Source organism: Electrona antarctica (assembly GCF_951216825.1).
Source record: "Electrona antarctica genome assembly, chromosome: 7".
Taxonomy (NCBI): Eukaryota; Metazoa; Chordata; class Actinopteri; order Myctophiformes; family Myctophidae; genus Electrona; species Electrona antarctica.
This window is the reverse complement of record NC_136812.1, coordinates 7,082,423-7,089,865: the sequence shown is the minus strand read 5'-3', so window position 1 is coordinate 7,089,865 and position 7,443 is coordinate 7,082,423. Positions and strand designations below refer to the sequence as shown.

General features: G+C 40.9%; 1 protein-coding gene across 3 annotated transcripts in view; it reads left to right on the top strand.

Annotated features, from left to right (window-relative positions):
• The first annotated feature begins 5,379 nt into the window (after window positions 1-5,379).
• The window catches only part of ect2 (epithelial cell transforming 2), a 63,135-nt gene continuing 61,071 nt past the window's right edge, over window positions 5,380-7,443 (top strand). Inside the window, exon 1 of one of the 3 annotated variants that reach the window (XM_079506655.1) lies at window positions 5,380-5,468. The gene's annotated coding sequence lies outside the window, so the exon portion shown is untranslated. Of the gene's footprint in view, window positions 5,615-5,731; window positions 5,787-7,443 lie in introns of those variants that run through there. The other 2 variants (XM_079506654.1, XM_079506656.1) reach the window with 2 other exon arrangements.

Sequence of the window (7,443 nt, the reverse complement as noted above, 5' to 3'; positions counted from 1 at the left end):
GCATTATAGGCTCAGAGCTATACAGAAAGGCTTGGAGACTGAGGGAAAAAAAATAAAACAAAAAACACAAAGTGATCTTTGTTTCACCACCTTTGCTGTGTTCTATATCTCACAGACAAGCCCTGTGTCAAGAATAGGAAGGGCGTTCAAACGAGACGTTATTAATCCATTTTGGGCGAGAACCCCTTTTGGTGTTAGCATTATGTTATGCTTTAGCTATTGAAAAATAGCAGATCTACAAGCTCATAGCGCGCCACCGAGTGGCGCGCTATGAGCTTGTAGGTCTGCTATTTTTGAAAAATCGAAGAACCACTGACATAGAAACATAGCTTTTTCAGAAAACTGTCAGGATGTAGAACACATTTTTAGAATCTGATCTCCGGTCAAAATGGGTTAAAGTCTGCGCCAGCAGGCGGTGAATTCACACGCTGCCACTGAGCTCCCCTCGCCACAAACCACCCCCTGCACATCCCAGCCTCGCCGTGCCACAGCTACTTTTATGATGATTTAAGGCTGTATTAAAATGAAATGTAATTATTTGAAAGAGAGATGGGGGGAGGGGGAAAAACAGACTGTATTCTTCACTGCTGCTTTTTTTCCCCTCCCGTGGACAAGGCCATCAAAGTGATGAGTGTAAATGACTTCCTGTACATTCGAGTATGTGATGAAATACATGCATTTTGAAAGGCCTTGGCGTATTTCTGGTGTTATGTCAGTGATCTATGGCTGCTCACTGCTCAGGTATGGTGGAGCGGTGCTGCTGCATCATAATTCCAACCACACTTCTGCTATACTCCTTCAAAGGGAAGGAACTAGGCTATTAATGTTAGACTTAAAGCATATTCACTCTGTCTGTGACTGGTGCTAACTTTTTTATCTGCTTCTCTCTGTGCCCAGATGAAATCATAATTTAAAGACAGGAAATGTGTGTTGTAAAGTTTTAAATGCTCCAGATTGGCTCTCCAGCCTCAGACATCAGTGACACAGATGAATATGAGCAAACTTATTTTATTTTTTTTTTCCAATTAAAGATGTCTTATTTATAGAGTTGCTGACTGAACAGTACTCCTCATTTTTTTAGGACCAGCTTCTCTGGCTCATAATTTAACCATGTGACCAGGGTCTTTCAATTACACCTGCCATTAACTTGTACTTTTCCCAGTACAGATTTTATTGAATACGTTTTTTAGTTTTTTAAACTAATACCGAAGTTTCATACTTTCAAAGACAAATTGCCTCCCATGATCTAGTCTGACAGGTGCACATTTCTACTGGTAAAGATTTAGGCCTAGGCCTATACAGTATGCATTCCTGTAATATTATTATTAACCACTATTATTTTAGGTCTGTGGCAAAAATAGGAATTTGATGGAAATGTCCATCACAAGCCAGCATGGTGCATGACCCCATGGTTTTCTCCCCATGCGTATAGTCTGAACTGCCAGGTTGATTCAACTCTGAAACGCCAAGCTGGCAGAGGTTGCCACACATACTGTATTACTACTGATGGAGATTTGAACAAGATGTCCTCAGAGGCTGAGGACCCAATCACATCCCCGGTAATGTGTTCTGTCATTGTTTCCATCACACCCCTGACCACCTCCGCGGCACCCTGGCCTATACTGCCACTGAACTTAAGCTCTCCTGCCAAACACACAGGGGGAAAGGAAAGTGGAAGTATCGTTTAAGCCTTTTAAGACCAGATTCTACAATAATGTCTTCCAAATCAGTTTATTTCTGAGAAACCTATCTTTCTAATGTCAGTGGTTCTCAATGTATTTCATCTCAAGGACCCCCAGAATGAAATGTATTTGGCCGCCGACCCCCCCCCCCCCCCCCCCCCAGAAGCTAATATTTGAGTAAAAAACGTTTGCTGTGAAAATATATATTCAAAGATTTGCACTAATTTTCACGATTAAAAAAAAATAGCAGATCCACAAGCTATATGAGCTTGTAGATCTGCTATTTTTCAACAATTTTTTAACAGCTTAAATTTAAAATAATGGTTTTAAAGTGATTAAAAGCTATGGTGACACAGACGCGTCCTCAGGTCTAAATGGGTTAACATCGCATCAAGTGGGAGATATCCACTTTGACTTTGTTTCTGTGCCATCGTATACTCTTGGTGGCTGCTTACTTAAGTTCCATCAGTGGACTGAACCGTCCCCTCTAGTTCCAGACGTAAGTGAGTGCCAGACAGACACCTCGCCGCCCCACACACGCTGCAGCCCACAGCTATACTGCTGCTACAGTGAGCGATGGACACGGACACGGCCAGCAAGTCTCATTCAATGTTGATGTCAGAAATGGTCAGTCAGTGTCAATATAAGACATTTCCAGTTCCAAGGGGCTTTATATGAACCCGAATGAGGTCACACTTACATCAAATGTAACTAGACCAGGGCTAACTGAACACCAGAATTAGCATAGTATGAGAAATCAAAACAGACGCACGCACACAACACGCACGCACACAACACGCACGCACACAACACGCACGCACACACACACACACACACACACACACACTTGCTTTCATATACAGCATATCAAATCTACTAGTCTGAGTCTGAGAACATTTCTAAGAAGCTGTACATTAGTTCTGATCCTATGTCCATGACAATGACTTAATTTAGTTTCCATACAGCCGTTAAGAGTTCTTCACTGAAAGATTTATACAATCTACTTAGTGTGTAGATCCCTGAACACGTAATGATTGATTCAATGAGGTCTTTATTTACAAAAATGCATTTGCACACATACTGTATAAACCTGCAGCTCCTGTCCGTCCGTTAGTTCACCCCACGCCTCCATATATGGTCACGCCTTGTGACATCATGCCACCATATATGGTCACGCCTCGTGACATCATGCCTCCATATATGGTCACACCTCGTGACATCACGCCTATCGTGACACATCACACCATCATATATGGCCATCTCCATATATGAAGATCACGACACTGACCTCATCTAACCCTAGATTTCTAGAGTTTGAATGGACAGGTATCAGTCAAAAGGGAGACATCGAAGAGGAAGGACAGGTGGGGATGGGGATTAAGGATCAACATATGGAATGTCAGAACAGGTCAGCTCCATGGAGATCTAAGGGTTTGAGGTTTGAGGTGAGAGTTGCTGGCCGGCTCCTAGGGTTGCCACCCGTCCCTTAAAATACAGAATCATCCCTTATTGGAGAATTAAATGATGCGTCCCTTATTGAACCAATAAGGAACACAGTTTGTTCCTTATTTTCCTAAATAGCCTCTACACGTCAACACTGAATTTAACAATAATGAACAAAACAAAACACAGGAAATATTAAAGTCAGCACAATTGTTCTAGCAGGAGGCACACAGTACCTAAAGTAGCCTAAACCAGTGGTTCCCAAAGTGGGGTCCGGGGACCGCCAGGGGTCTTTGAGGGAGTTCCAGGGGGTCCCCAGCTAAATGATAGTTTGGAACCAAATGGACCCTTATGGGTCTGTAACTCTGAGAGTGTACAAATGGAACCAAATGGACCCTCAGAGTTAAATTAACATTGATTTTACAATATGAATTGGGGGCCCAGAGATAGAAATGCCATTAAATGGGGGTCCGTAGACTAATGCATGTCAAACTGGTACTTGAAATTAAATGGGTTGAGAATCACTGCGTAAAAATCCTCTCTTATGGGGGTCGCTGGCATATATTTTCTAATGGGGGTCCGCGGGCTCCTAGTATAGAGTCCTGTAGCCATTCCAGCCAGGTGGGTTCGGGGAGTGAGGCCAAGTATTAGCCTGACCAGTTTGTTTTGGGAAGTCTGGAACCTTGTTTTAAGGGCCTTTGAGGTGCTGTGGTACCGTCCAGGAGGTGCATGCATAGTCGAGGAAACCTTGTACGAGGGCTCCTGTTAGGGTCTTCAAGGTGTTTTTGTTGACCAGTGAGGAGATCCTGTGTAGGAATCTTGTTCTTTGGTTGACTTTTTTGATTACGTTGGTGGCCATTTTATCACCGGAAAGATTTGACTCCATGATGGAACCTAGGTAGGTAATTTCATCTTTTCGTGTTCTTCATGTTCAGTTAATTTTCAGTTCTTCATGAACCAAACATCCAGTAAGGGCGAAATCCATTTGACATTTGACAAACATCTCCTGAGATCGATTCGGTATGGGACCTTATCTTATTTATCCGTGTTTTTACAAGATGTCATGTCAGTAGTATTTCTAATACCTGCCCAATAGCCCACATCTTGGCTGCTGATGTGGGGATAGGTTAGCCTGCTATTTCAGTAGACTATTATAGTTGATTGTTTAATAATGTTGAGTTTTAAAGTCTAATATAAATATAAATCAATATAATTAAATATTGTGCCCATTTAAAGAACCACTCGGATTCACAATCAGAACTCTTTATGTTGTTATGCTCATTTGGAAAACAAAATTCTACTTCTAGTTGTGGATAGCATTAACAATAAGTTGAAGGGAAACTTCAACGTATTGCTTCAACTTATTGCTTCAATTTATTGCTTCAACCTATTGCTTAAACTTATTGCTTCAACTTATTGCTTCAACCTATTGCTTCAACTTATTGCTTCAACCTATTGCTTCAACCTATTGCTTAAACTTATTGCTTCAACTTATTGCTTCAGCCTATTGCTTCAACCTATTGCTTCAACCTATTGCTTCAACTTATTGCTTCAACCTATTGCTTGCCGCCACAAGGCCGTGGCAGGCGTAAAGAGTGTCCCTTATTTCAAGATCTCAAAGGTGGCAACCCTACCGGCTCCATATATGCAGATCTATATGATCCAGTCTTCTCCATGTATCCAGGGTTTGATGAGGTCACTGTCGTGATCTTCATATATTGTGTTCTGACATTCCATATGTTGATCTGACCTCTTCAAACCCTGTACACTCAACACACGGTCCATATATGGCCAGTACAGAATTCATTCCATATGTTGATCTGACCCCCCCCCCCCATGCCAAAGTGCCAGCGCTCACCCAGCAGTCTGCTGTCACCCAGGCGGATCTTGTTAATACAAAAATTAATAATAATAATTTAAAAAAATAAAAAAATATATAAAATATAACTTTTAATATATATAAAATATTACTTTCATAGTTTGAGATGACATGAATCACAGTGATTTTATTGTTTATGTACCACTTGAAAATACTTTATTCCCTGCTCCTTCACTGAAATAAAGTTCCTTACTAGGCCTACTTTTATGTATTTATTTATGTATTATTCATATTATTAGCCTATATGGGGCTTGGTCTATAAAATCAAAGCTTCTTTTTCTTTCTTCTTGGCTGGCATGTTGTTAATGTTTATGCATCGTGGTTTGAATAAACCGACCAATCAGAGCAAAGTGTGGCGCTTCCGTGGAACGCTCCGTCCAATCAGAGCGCAGCTGGCGTTGTTTGCTTTGCTTTTTGAATTCAGATGGAGAGACATAGCAGGCTGAAGTGAAGCAGACATTGAGGTATGCCGACAACAAGCAAACCAGCTGTCAACAAAACATATATTTGTTTTATTTCGAACGTCAGTTGTAGCCTTAGAGTTTCCACTCTAAGGTTTTAGCGGATACATACATCGTACATTGACGGAAAAGTCATCTCAAGACTTCGAGTAAGTTCCACAGCCAACGGATTAAAGGAACTTTTCTGGCTAATAATTAGCTCATTGTTGGCTAGCGCTAGCTGGACAGCTAGCTAACCAACCACCAGATCGAGTAGCTCTAATAATAAATAAATAGGTTTTGATATAATATCCATCTATCTACCGGGTCATCAAAACACTGGTAAGTTTGTGTTTTATTTCAAATATGACCCGGCGGTGGCAATGAATGGAACCAGCTAGTCAGAGTAACATTAGCAGCTCAGGCTAACGTGTTTAACGTTTTCCACATCGGACTGTACGGAACGTAGATCTTACACAACTAAACCATTATTGGAATTCGACCAACGCCAACTTAGTTGTATTAATTTATGTAGCAGCAAAGACTGTTAAATACCAACACTTACACTTTGATGAATTGAACAATAAGGTGGACCCTCTTGTAAACAAGTGTAATGCTTTATTGGGTCGTCCACTCACAGTTAACAACAGTCTTTGTATTGAGTTGTGCTTGAAATGTACTGTAATTCTGCAAACTGTTATATATCAATCAAAAACACCATTTATGCAAGAAGTATTTCGCAACGAACACCCGAACGAACGTTAGGATTTATTGCTGCTATAACAAACCTGTTGCACAGGCTGAGTCGGGTAAAGCAGGGCCAGCTATGAGGTAATCTATTTGAGGTTGGTTTTGTGTTGTTGTATTGTTAGGGTGAAATAAAACGCCTGGAGACAGTGAACAGCTAGGACAAGTAGAATCCAGCTACAATCATATTGAGCTCTCCCAAAGTTGGAACAGAGAGAGTACTGACTGACTGACTGCCCCTGGTACACAACAGAGCACAACTCCACACACCCAACTGCAGTTTAAATGTAACACTGCATAATACACACTCCACATTTGGGACTTTTCTGTCCCCTGACAAATTCGAAATAGACGTCAGCAAGCAGCGCTGAAAATTGATTATTGTTCTTTTTGATCTTGCCCAAGATCAAATCTGAATCCCCCACCCACCCCTTTCCCCCTCACTGTATATGTTTTTTTCCCCTTATTACCCCCTCTATGATGATTTTCCTGTTTTTGGCTATATAGAAGTGTATATTTGTAGTACGTCTCTAAATGTTATGATGAATTGGAACAAGGTGGACCCTTAGTGGACCCTCATGTAAACAAGTGTAATGCTTTATTGGGTCGTCCACTCACAGTTGACAGTCTTTGTATTGAGTTGTGCTTGAAATGTACTGTAATTCTGCAAACTGTTAATCAATCAATCAATCCCTGTGGTGCAGAATAGCTGTGGTCCATAGGAGGAGAATGCCTTCTAAAGCTATGGACCAGAGCTAGGTGTAGATTCTGTAGAATATTTTCTGTTGGAGGAAAATGCAATACCATACACCGACCTGTATCAGAAACAAAAGTAAATCCTGGTGGTGTTCTATTGTGTGCGTACATGTATTTCCATGTATTAGCACTGTTATAGTAACTGCTAGATTGGATTTTAGCATGACTTTCACACTAGAGAAAATGGAAAATGTATTTAGGCTTAAACTGCACAATGTTTGGATCTTTTGCTTGCCTGCTAGCTTTTTGATTTACCTACAGGCAGGGGCATTGGAAGTTTAGTTAAACATTGAATTAATTGACTATGCATAATATTGTGCAGCTTTGGCAAAGTTTTGTTTCTGTTTAGTCTGCAAAAAAAAAATCTAATTCTTTCCACTTGATTTGTCAGACTCGGGCCACATTTCAGTTTTTTTTTTTTGTCATGCAAAGTTATTTTTCTCGCCTCCGGTTTGACAGTTTTCCTCTCCGTTTCTCTCTCACCCCTTCTTCTCTC